This window comes from Leptidea sinapis, chromosome 18 (genome assembly GCF_905404315.1).
Source record: "Leptidea sinapis chromosome 18, ilLepSina1.1, whole genome shotgun sequence".
In the NCBI taxonomy this organism is placed as follows: Eukaryota; Metazoa; Arthropoda; class Insecta; order Lepidoptera; family Pieridae; genus Leptidea; species Leptidea sinapis.
The window spans coordinates 659,268-672,052 of NC_066282.1; the positions used below are offsets into that span (position 1 = coordinate 659,268).

The 12,785-nt window shown below is 39.9% G+C and overlaps 1 protein-coding gene across 4 annotated transcripts in view; it reads left to right on the plus strand.

Annotated features, from left to right (window-relative positions):
- The first annotated feature begins 545 nt into the window (after window positions 1-545).
- Window positions 546-12,785, plus strand: part of LOC126969629 (epsin-2) — a 46,239-nt gene continuing 33,999 nt past the window's right edge. Inside the window, exon 1 of one of the 4 annotated variants that reach the window (XM_050815183.1) lies at window positions 546-881. The gene's annotated coding sequence lies outside the window, so the exon portion shown is untranslated. Of the gene's footprint in view, window positions 882-943; window positions 1,359-12,785 lie in introns of those variants that run through there. The other 3 variants (XM_050815185.1, XM_050815186.1, XM_050815184.1) reach the window with 3 other exon arrangements.

The window sequence follows — 12,785 nt, forward strand, 5'->3', positions numbered from 1 at the left end:
AGCTGACACTCTTTTACGGCCACTAGATGTCTGAGAAACAGAACCATCTGTATCCATCGTGCTACCTTCGTCATTATGAGAAATTGTCACTACATGACCTATATCAGGGGCTGTCCCCCCAGGATCATCCGGGGGGTCCATCATGTCATAGAAAAGTGAAGAAAAGAAGACTTACCAATATTATGAAATTTACACAAATTAACACTTTAATAAAAACTAACTACTAAAATATATACAAACTACAACTTATCTGATCAAAATATCTAAATATTTACATGAAATTTAAAAATAAAATGAAAAATTATCAAAATTACGTGCGACCGATCTTAAGTTTCCCGCCCTTTTCACACTTCTTCTCTGAAGGAATTGAATTTACAACAATGTTAAATGTCAAAATATTATTTTTTTAATGCCATGAGATGCCAGCAGGCATTGGATAACTCCTGAAAGCCACAAATGTCACGTTACCATCTCAATTTTTTTTTCTTACATACAAAGTAAAATAAAGTAAATGGTTACTATTTCCGTGCGTTAATTAGATTTGAATATATGATTTTTTAATTAATATAATTCAACATTGAAGTAGTTTGAATCAATGTTGAAAAATGAACAGATTATTTGGAATAAAAATATTTAGCTGACCGGATGTTGTGTAAGTTGTTGGCAGACATGTTGATTTGTCATGATTGTGATTGAGCTGATTACGAGTTTTGTCAATTCGTGAAGTGTTTTGTTTAGAATAGATTTTGTACAAAATTGTTTAGTTATAATCAAGTGATAACGTGCTGTGTACCGTGATAATAGTATAATGTTTGATATGTATTTACATTTTTAAGATTGATAAGAAGAAACTTTTTTATTACTTCGTAGCAAGTAATTTGGTGAGTAGTAAATGATCCGTTTTACCTTTTTCTTTTTTCTGTTGTTAGATGTAACATATCTTCAAGATATATAGAAAACTCTAAAGCTTGTACTACTATTCATATTTAGGGGCTCTTAAAGTGGTTCTTCCTTTCATAATGAGTAAACATGTGAGGAAACAAAAAATTAGGACGTGATAGTACATTTAGTGGTTGTCGGGTTATTCATGAACTCGACCGTGTAACGTGACGTCAATTGTGTACGAGGTGAAAAATCTTTGAATTTATGCATCGTGATGATAAAATGATAAAAGTTTTATCTTCATGATAAGAATTATAATTTATTGACTTCTCATCCTGAGAACATTCTTGTAAAATATTATTCATTGATAATTTCATTGCTGAATTTATTTAGTCTTTAAATCATTTTTCTTTATTAATGCAACTCGGCTGTGACAAAATAAAGAGTACATCTTGGTTTCGGAGGTGCTGAGACAGGTATGCCATTATTTGAAATTCAATTTATTTAATAATCATAATTTGCTGTCTTATCTGACACTGTTTAGACAAACAATCTTAAACTCACACTCAATTGTAATGCATAATAAAATTGAATATCTGGTAAGGATGCTTGGTATTATCTAATAATAATACTAAATATTATTTGAAGTTTGACAAAAAACCAATATCATCAAAGATTCAAGACTAGACTATAGTGACTCATTACTTCATCACTAATATTAAAAAAGATAATTTTTTTCTTATATCTAAATATCATGTCAATATTTATTGAAAGTCGAAAACTACCACCCATTAGAAAAAGTATGCCTCTGACCTGAGAAGAATGAGTGCCAAACACATCTTAATTTTCATTGATATAAAAATATAATATATGAAATAATATAAAAGAAGCTATAAACTTCTTTTTTTAAAATAATAATAAATTCTTTATTGCCATAAAAATCATTACAAATATAAAATAAACAATTAGGATACGCAATGAAACAAAAGGCAAAAGGAAAAGGCTCAGCTCCACCTGACATGGAATCATGGATTTATGTTTCCATGCAGCACTGTTTTTCAGCCATCCCCTCCTCCCTGAGGTGTTGAGCGGGAGTGGATGTATTGTGGGTCCCCGATTACCTACTTGAGCTATCTTTTTTATAAAATGTAATATTAGAAAGAAAAAAAATATTCTGATAAATAAAAGTATGGTTACAATGTAATATCTTACAATAAAATTTATTATTTAATATTCTGAGGGTGGTCACTCCATTCCTAATCTGTGGTATGATTAAGAAAATTATAATAAAATAAAAAAAATAGATAAATATAATAAATAAGAAAAATCAAATATAGATAAAATCTTATAAATAGTAACCTTTACCACACAAACATTTTTTAACAATTGTTTTGAATTTCATAATACATTTGTTTTGAACATTTTCTGAGATCTTATTGTAAAAGCATATACATGGCTCCACAAAAGACTGACTGACTTGACTTAGCTTGTTAGTTCCCAGTCGGTTAACATAATGGTTATTACACAGTTTCTAGCAAATTCACTTATGTGCCTATCTACATACCCACATAACATTATCAAAAATATACATTACTGGCTGACCTGGCAATCATTGTTTTGCCATATAAATTATTTTAAGGGTTAGACCGTTTCTTAGACATTGTCACATTGCTTTATTACATCAGCTACCTGCCAATAAAAGTCCAGTCGAAATCGGTTCAGCCATTACAAAGATAAGCCGGAACAAAGAGACTAAAATTTTAAAATGTGTTATTTTGGCGAAGGTACCTTATGTATATTCATATACATGTAGTAAATATTATTATTTCTATATTACATTATTATATTATTATATTTACAGACACTCCAATTTTATTTATATGTATAGATATACATATTATAAAGTAGTATTCAAGACTATTTTGGTTTCTATACCATTAAAATCTAGCCACTTGCAGCATTGAAACCGGACAAAGATCCCAAATTGGAATTTTGTAATCATTACTAATGCAGTCAGCACTAGGCACCCTGTATCACTTGACTCTGAAAGACTGATGAACTTTTCCACTTCATGCTTCACTTCAATTCTATTCTTAACAGCCAGTTCTTGGAATTTCTAGAAAAGCACCAGCTCATTAATGAATTATAGTAAGATCTCGGAAAGATTGGTCAACTGGTGATCTTCATCATTCTTGTAAATTTCTTTATCCTAATTGCCAATATATTTATCTTTCTGAATAAAATAAATGCTCACAAAAGCAATATCCATTCTTTTTTCTTTTTTGAAACTGCTATTTTTCTTAAAGGTGCTGAATGGATTTTCATGCAGTTTTCACCAATAGAATTGTGATCCAATGAAGGTTTAGGTGTATAATTTGTTAAGGCTGTAAATTGGCAGAAATGTGACAATAATTGTTGAAAACGTCAAGCTGCCTGGTTTAGCTTTCTAATACCCAAAGCGGAGGTTGGTCGCTAGGATATATTTATAAAACAAAATTCGGGATACAATATGGGATAAAAACAGATTCAAATAATTTGTTATGTTTTTACAGTGATAACCCTCACTTCTGGGTTTAGATTAGATTTGCAAGAGCGACATTTCAAGTAAATTTCCTAATTGACTTGAGATGTCACTGTTGATGTCATTGAGCAGGTTATCAACTGTGAAATAGATCCTGTAGATGAAGCCACAACCTGAGAGTTTAACAAAGCATACAAGATTTTATAATGATGCGTCACTCGAACGGTTAGCTTAGTTGGAAGAGCACTCACACAGAACATGAGAGGTTGTAGGTATTGAAACAGATTCAGTTTTTTTTTTGATCAAGTTAAATTTATAAATTTTTCCCCACCGTTAAATGTTAGCTTCATTTTTAAAATATGATTTAGTTCAAATAGATTTCTAGTTTTTTAAAACGATTCAATTCAAATATGTATCACAATTTTATATGTGATCCCCTTTATGTATAAAATTAACATTCAAGATACAAATTATTTAGTGTGTTAAAATTTTTGCTTTTGCAAAAATATTTGCTTAAACAAGCTTTACTTTAATGACTATAAATTATATTAAATTATGATGTAGAAGAATACATTTGCTCACATTTTTGTAAGCTTAAATTTAATCTCTTATTATTTTTCAAATAAAGCAAGCCCATGTTAGGTGATTTTTTTTTAAATCTATTAAATTGTTAGTATTATAATAATAGATCCACTACAAATAAATATAAAATCTATATAGTTAGTATAGCTTAGATAATTTTCTTATTGGCGGCGGCCGCTATTAGGATGTGACAACTCTCTTTACTTGGCCTGAAGATGTACTGAGCAAGGCCCGGCTCGGTGCTACTCAGCTCTGTGTTGGGGCGGTGTTCCACGACCTTCACCAGGGCAGCTATCTACATGCTGCCGTCAAGGTCGGTGTTGCCTGGCTACCGGAGTACAAACATCACTATTGTGCTGTACTATAAATGACCTTAACTTATCTAGGCTGTCAGTGAGTTCCATTACAAATAAAAATGCAAGTTTTTTTGGAGAAATGTACCTCTAACAAAAGTTAAATGAGTATTGCACGGTTTCGGTAGAATATTTAGTCACTTACATAAAGCCTCCACTCTCTTGTTTACATTAAATGTTTTTGCATCGGCTGGCGTATCCTTACAACCCCCTAATAAAGGGAAAAAGATCTGTATAACAACCTGTACAAGATCACACAGATCTTATACAGGCCTCGTGGGGGCTACTACCTACCAGATTACCAGGAAGGTTAGAGTCCTTGCCTCTCATCGGGAGGCGCCAGTACACTCCCCAACCAAACTAATGTTTTTCGATTTTTTAATTCATTAGTACGTTTCTTCGACGCTCTTACGGTGAATAATAGAATGCGAGGAGATCTACACACGCTTACGAAGAAATGAAAAACAAGTTATTATGTGGTACAACTTGCTCAAAATGGGGGGAGCCTAGTAGACGTCGAGCGGCGGAAAATAGCTCGTGAATAGCTTCACCTTTACTTTTATCTACTCAAAAAAAAGTTTTTTTTGTTTTGTTCTAGACCTGGTGGTTTTAAAGTATTTTAGTTTTAAGGCATTTCAAAAACTTTGCTGAAAATTTCATGCTGTTTACACAAATTTATTTTGTCTCGACCGACAACAAAAGAACTAGAGCCTAAAAGATAAAGACATATTTGTTTACAAGATGTACCGGCTGCACTTTGAACGAAACTACTTAAGATGAAACCAATATTGAGGAGCACCGGACACCATGTTAGTGATACGCGCGGCAGCTGCGAATATTACGTATACATAACTACAAGAAAATACAAACTCTATTGAAAATTGTATTTTGTATTCCGTGCTATTTGTTACATGACCAACTGGTTGCATGGACAATGGTTTTATATGATCTCACATAACCGGCAAGTTTTGTTGATTTTAATACTGCAACCCAATTGTGGGTCAATTAGAAGTAACTATAAACAAAAACATACTGATTTTCGAAATATTTAAATAAAAAATACACATGACTTAACCTTTTGGTTTGAATTGTAATAATTATATGCTCCCCGTTACCACTGCGTTAACAGTTGCAATCAGTTTATGTTACGTGTTTGTCGCATATCACGTCTGGCATATCCTGGCGCCTGCACCATGTATGCTGTTTGCGAATGCTTCTAATGACATCATCAATTGGTTCTCATTATTGCCAACTTTAGAGTCTGTCCGACACTTTGTGAACGAACACTTCCTCAATTGTGTTTTCAATCCCTTTGAATTAATGTTAATGTTGAAGCTCCATGTTTTCCAAAATCAGTGCTCCGTGATCCGTTATGTTCTTCGACCTCAACAAGGACGGGCGGGCCGAATAGGTTCAATATACAACCTTCACATAGTTTATAGTACAACATACGATAGTGAAAAAAGATTTATTGAAGTATAGTACAACATACGATAGTGTAGTAGGTACCAACTAACAACTAACGTTGAGTGTTAACGACCCGGCCACGGCACGGCGCACTGATAACATTATATCGCGATCCTTGTGTTTATTGACGCGGATTGTGATTGCAGGTTTCTTTTGTCCTACATGTTCATTGCTCACATTAAGTACTGTACTTATTTTTGGGGGACATTTTTTATGATGGGAGACGCCATATGGGGGTCAACTAGTTACTTACTAGCGAAATCAACATTCATCCCACCACAGGTCGAAATTTCAAAAACGCTAGAGTAAATTTTTGTTTTTTGTCTGTTCTGTGTCATCTTTGATAATAACGAATTTCCATACAAACTTCCACTTCCTATTTCAAACCCTCTAAAACTTTTATTCACGATAAAAGGTAGCCTATATCTTTTTCCAAGTTCTATTCTATCTCTGTACTAAATTTCATCAAAATTGTTTCAATGGTAACCAAGGCGTGAAAGCGTAACAAAGTAACATTAACATTTATAATATTAGTTGGGCTTCGTTTGGAAACGCATCCGAAAGGCTTCCTTGGAACGAATCCGCGTCACAACTATCTGCAACAGAATCTGTCTCAAATATGAATTTTCTTTTAATGAGTCGTGTGTAGGAGTGACACGCCGACGGATGCGAGTGCCACAGAGCCATCATGAAAATCAATTTAAATATTTTTATACACAACAGGATATGAAATCACTTATTATAACTCAAAAACTAGTATTCGTTCGGGAATGAATGCCTCAGGTCTGAGAAGAATGGGCCCGACAAACTAAGCGGGCTTCTTCTTTTATTTTCAATTAAATTTCGATTCAATCAAATCATCAGGCGGTCGCTCCATTCCCAATCTGTGGTATCATTAAGACAGACAATTATAATTTGTCACAAGTTGGTCAACCACAGCGGCCGCGGCGCCTGCATATTACTGTCTGCTGTGCAACAGTCATGTACAAGCATTACCGTGTTTATGTACGTAAGGCGCCCTAGCTACTGAAATTACTGGGCTAATGAAACTTAACATCTTATGGTGATCCTACACTGCTGTTATAAATGCATGTTTTCATGTTATGTTCGTAAACATTGATCAACAAAACTTTTAGTTAACAAACTGTAACAAATGAAACATATTGTATCCAGGATACAGCAGGGTGTCCGGAGAGAGCGGGACCCGCTCTAGCATGCTCTGCGCCGGTCAGTGTCATGATGTCGTGTTATTAAATTTACATAAAATGTTTGTGAACATTTACCATCAGTGTAGGAACTCAGCTTCGAGGCAATTGACGAAACCAAGATTTACCAGTCTCGTCGAAGGCACTCTGAGAGAGGAGAGAGATGAACAGAAGTTTCCAGAGTCTTTTGGTAAAATGGTATCAAGCTTGGAAGAACTCATTCGCTGTGTGTACGGGGACATGAGTCCCACCAACAACTGTCCCCCAAAACTGAGCAAAGAGCATCAATGAATGAATGAAGTAATTGACAGCTCTACCCATGCTGTAGTCGATCAATGACGCCACACATTCCGTAGAGTTGTGTCTCTTCCGAAGCTGTGGAACGGGACCCGTCTAGAAGTCGTCAGGTTGTGTTGTCGGCGAATGTGTTAGGGTATACCCTAGGCGTCCTCCCCTCGTTCCTGAAAGTCAAAGTTCTTTATTTGCCAGAAACACAAGTAAAGTTGTTACAAATTTAAGAGCAGGCACATGTTTCGTCTTGACAGACATGCAAATATTTTTGTGGTTTCTCTTCACAATATTATAAACCTAACACAATCGATAATTACTGCTACATTTAATTTAATCAACGTAAAGCCTAGGTACTAAAAGCCCCTACAATACATTGGTAAAAATAGTATTGGTGCCAGTTACCACTTCGTCTGATAATATTCATTTATTGAGTAAAAACAATATTTTTTTAGTAGTGTTAATAATTTAAATTTAAATCTATTATTATTATTATTTGAAGAGGGTGGCTATTTCCTGGTCCTAAAAGGTTCCTAGTAACACCGCGTCCAGAATTGGACTATTGTGTTCGCCACTCATACTAAAGCTCATCGTCAAGCCCTACCGCCTTTACGAACCGCAGTAGTTCCTTGACGCGAGTGTTGTAAACACTATCTGGTGGTACGAAGTAGTTGCCAAAGATTGTGTTACGCTTATGCATTAGTAGGCCGCAGTCGCAGAGTAGATGAATAGGTGTTTCATCATCCTCAAGGCAGAACCTGCAAGCCTTGTCGCTTCTGATGCCGACCACACTGAGGTGCTTGTTTAGGCGACAGTGCCCGGTTAGCATCCTAGTGAGTATGCATAGATTTTTCCTGTTCAATGATAGGGCTTCATTCGCATAGCTACTGTTGAATGCCCTTATCAGTGCTTTAGAGTGGTTTAAACCTGAAGAGTTGTTCCAGCGTTTAAGTGCTTCTTGTTTACATTGGTTACTCAGGGTGTGTCGGATGGCGCTCTTTGGCAGTCCACAAATGGGTTCCGGACCATATCGGACTGCTTTAGCCCCAGCTCTTGCGAGCTCATCGGCCATTTCATTGCCTATGATTCCGGCGTGCCCTGGGACCCATCTGAGAATCACTCTGTTTTTCATGCCTAATGAATTCAGGCATTCGACGCAATTATTGACTAACTTAGACGACGTCAAGTCAGCGTCTAAAGCCAACAATGCTGCCTGACTATCAGAGTGAATGTATATGTTATGATTGAAGTAGCCTTTTTGGATATTGGTTTCCGCGCATTCCAGGATGGCATACACCTCTGCTTGAAATATGGAGGTAAAGCTTCCCAGGTTTGTGCTGGATTTAAACCTGGGGCGTTCTCCATAGACCCCACAGCCGACTTCATTTTCCATTTTGGACCCATCGGTGAACCACATGAGGCTCCCGTCCTTCCACGTGACTTTGTTGTTCATCCAGTCGTCCCTGGAAGGTAGTTCCACGATATAGTGTTTAACAGAGATTAATTGTGGAATCATCTGATCAGGTAACATGCCTAATATGTGGTCTCGCAGAACTGAGTCCTCTAAGGTCCTAAGCGTTTGCGACATCCAGTTACATGAACCCCCCTGGGCGATTGCCCTCAGCATGCTTGCCTTCGTCTCTTGCTGTATGAACAGTGGAAGAGGCGGTAGGTTTAGCATTGCTTCAATGGCCGCACCAGGAGAAGACGTCATGGCTCCGGTTACCAACATACAGGCAAGTCTCTGCAGGCTATTTAGTCTGTCTGCAGTTGTTTTCTGGTTGGCTTTGTTCCACCACACAATGGAGGCGTATGTGATTGTTGGTCTCACAATTGCTTTGAATAGCCATAGGAGGATCTTGGGGCGCATTCCCCAATGTCTCCCTACCAGACGTCGACATACACCCAAGGTTGTTTTAGCCTTTTTCACGGCTTTGTCGATGTGAGAATTCCATGTGAGTTTCTGGTCGAATGTGACTCCCAGATACTTAACCTCAGCTGAGAATTCCAAAGTAGAGCCGTTCAAGGTGGGAGACTTCAGTTTGTTAAGTGTCCGTTTCCTCGTGAATGGCACAATAACAGTCTTTCCTGCGTTGACTGACAGTTTGTTGGCCGTACACCACTGTGAGATGGTGTTTAGCGCCTTTTGCAGTATAGAGCTTAGTAAGCTTTGGCAGAAACCTCTGACGATAATAACTAGGTCGTCTGCGTACCCTAGTGCATCAATTCTGAGTTCTGCCAGCTTACTAAGTAGTTCGTCTACTGCTAGTGTCCATAGAAGTGGCGAAAGAACGCCACCTTGTGGGCAACCTTGCGTAGTGTATAGCTCCAGTGGTGTCCCATGGAGGGAGATTAGAGCTTTGCGATTTGAGAGCATTGACCTTACCCATTTGACAGTGGTGGAGTCTACATTTTTGTTAATTAGTCCCTTCACTAGCGTGTCTGTCGGGGTATTGTCAAAGGCGCCCTCAATGTCTAGAAACGCACAAAGTGCAATCTGTTTGTCTTGTAACGCCTTCTCGACTCTATCCACAAGTTGTAGAAGGGCCGTTTCTGTAGACCTGCCTCTACAGTAGGCGTGTTGAGAACTGTGAATGGGCTTTAGGCTTAGAGCATGCTCTCTTATGTGTCTGTCCAAGACTTTCTCAATAACCTTCAGGAGAAAGGAGGTTAGGCTAATGGGTCTGAAGGAGCTTGGCAGGGAGTAGTCCTTTCTGCCTGCCTTAGGTATAAATAGTACTTTAGCCCTAGTCCATTGCTCTGGAAGATAGCCCCAGGCAAAGCTTACCCGGTATATCTTGACTAGTAGCGGTACTAGGATATCCAGGCCTTTTTGAAGAAGCGCTGGAAAAATGTTGTCTAGACCGCTTGACTTGTAGGGTTTCAGAGTCTTGATGGCGCACCTTATATCCCGGGGTCTGATTATCTTTGCCGCTCTACGCCAGTCCTCGTCAAGAGGCCGTTGTGTAGGCGTTGCTACAGTTGGTTGATAGGTAGCCCCCGGAAAGTGGTGGGCCATCAGTACTCTTACGTTTTCTACATCGTCGGCTGTAAAAGATCCATCTGGTCTCTTAAGCAGGCCGATTTGGCTAGGTTTGTCCTTGGCGAGCAGTTTGTGTACTCGGGATCCTTGGGGAATTTTAGATAAATCCTCGCAGAACCTCTTCCAAGATGCTCGTTTGGCCTTCCTAACTTCTCTGTTGTAATCTGTTAGGGCTTCTTTGTAGGGTTCCCATTCTTGGGTTTTTTTAGCCCTGTTAAACAACCTTCTGGATTTCTGCCTTAGTTTGTTCAAGTTTGAATTCCACCAAGGCACTTTCCTGTTTGAGTGTTGTAAGGAGAGAGGGCAGCTAGCCTCGTAGGCGTCAGTGATGCCATCCGTGGTTACTTTTACTGCCAACTCTAGCTCATCCAGGGTTCTGATGCGCTTAGGGATATTCTCCAAATTACTCCTGAGTTTCTCTTTATAGACAGTCCAGTTTGTTTTCTTTGGATCCCTAAACGTATATAGTTGTTTTTCGAGGCAAGTCAAGATGTCGTATGCTATGTGTCGGTGATCCGATAGCGAAATTTCATCACTGACTCGCCAGTTTGATATTCGCCTGGCAATGTTGTCGGTAGCGAAAGTAATATCTAGAACTTCCTGCCTGTTTGAGGTAACGAAGGTTGGCTTATTACCTCTGTTTAGTACCTGTAGGCCGTTAGTGTCTAAGAAATTAAGAAGTTGCTCACCTCTGTGGTTGACGGCGCTGCTTCCCCAAGTTGTGTGGTGCGCATTGACGTCGGCCCCGACAATCAGTTCGGCGTTGTTGCGTCGTGCATACTCGACCACTCTCGCCAATTCTGTTGTCGGCTCTCTTTCTTCATATGGAAGGTACGCCGAGCAAACGATCACTTTGGTGCCTTCCCAACCTTCGAAACAGAAATACGCCGCAACAAGGTCGTCGGTGCAGACCTCTGTAACAGGTAAGAAATTAGTGTTCTTGTTGAAGACTATGCAAGCTCTGGGTTTTGATCCGCTGGTATTGTAGATTAACTTACCCGCGGTGTTCAGTCCCAGTATTTTGCCGGTATTGACCCACGGCTCTTGTAGTAGGGCAAAGAGGATTTCACCACTCGCAAGGCATTTCTCCATTACTGCAGTAGCAGCTTTGGCGTGGTGGAGGTTTGCCTGGAGTATCCTCGCCCTATTTCTGCGGAGCGTCATTGGATCCCACCGGAGGTGGAAGGCTTAGGTCGGTCTGTCTTCTGGTATGGGTGTTTCCGCCCGCGGCCAGAATTAGCCCGACTCTGATCCTTCCCTCCCCTGAGGGGACCTGAGACGTTCCTCGACATCGGCCCTTTGCCCCGGAACGTAGTTGTGGGGGCAGCCGGCCGTAGCGGGGTCTTTGAGATCCCGGATGTTCCCGGTCGCACAGGCCCGCTGGTCTGGGTCGGTTGCTGTCCACTCGCTGCTGCGGAACCCTCAGAGACGCCCTTGATCTTAAAATTGATCTTTCTAAAACCAAGGGCAGCTCTGCACTCGGACTCTTTCAGAGTCTCCGCGGAGGGATCGTCCAAGGAAAAAGTGACCACTTGGCCTCCCTTGTCCTCCCTCGCGTGGAGCACCTTCCAGTGTTCGGTGTTCAGTCCCGCATTTTGCGCTCGGATCAGCTTCAGTGCCTCTTCGACTGTGTCAGCCTCAGTATTCGGCAGAAAAGTCGTGGCTATGGAGGGTTTGGGCAGTTGTTCCTCCGACATGCATGAGAGCTCTGCCTCCGGCCACGGCTTCAGATCCTTGACTTTGTCCACAAGCCACTCTCGGCTGAAATCATTTTCGCAAGTCACCAGAATCCAGCCAGGCTTGTGGGCAAAGCCCAAAAATGTCGGCCCGGTACCTTGTTCAGCCCCGGTGATCAAAGCAAGAAGTGCGCGGCGCACTTTCCGCATTTCGTCCTCGCTCATAGTATGGGTATGTCGAATGCCCACACGTGAGGACCCGGTTACCTCCTTGAAGCTAGGTCTTCCCGAGGTTGACTGAGTGTCATCTAGCCTGGGTACCTTCTTCGGCTGGGTTTTCGGAGAAATCTCCTCTGACCTGCCACGTTTTTCAGCTTTCGCTTCAGGTGGTGGAGGGTTGTGACCTGCTTTCTGTAGGTCATTCCAAGGCATTTTGGCTAACGCCTTGGCTTCCTCTACAGGCATATCCGTTTGGAGAAGCTTTCTGAATCTTTTCCGGGCTGCACCGGACAGCTTCTTTGGCTTCGTCTTTATATTTCTCAGTTTCGAGTCTGTTTCCGTAGGCGTTGTGGTTTCCTTAACGGTTGCCAGCTCGCCTGGGATTAGTCTTTCGGCCTGAGGTAAGTTTTTGGTTCCCTTGGGGGCGTCTAGCCGCTCACCCTCGGGTTCCGAGATAGATAGGTTTGCACCTATGGTAGACAAAATAGAACTTAAAATGTTATTTTCCTCCACTTTGTTCCCACGAGAAGCTAGGGAAATAAAGGTCAC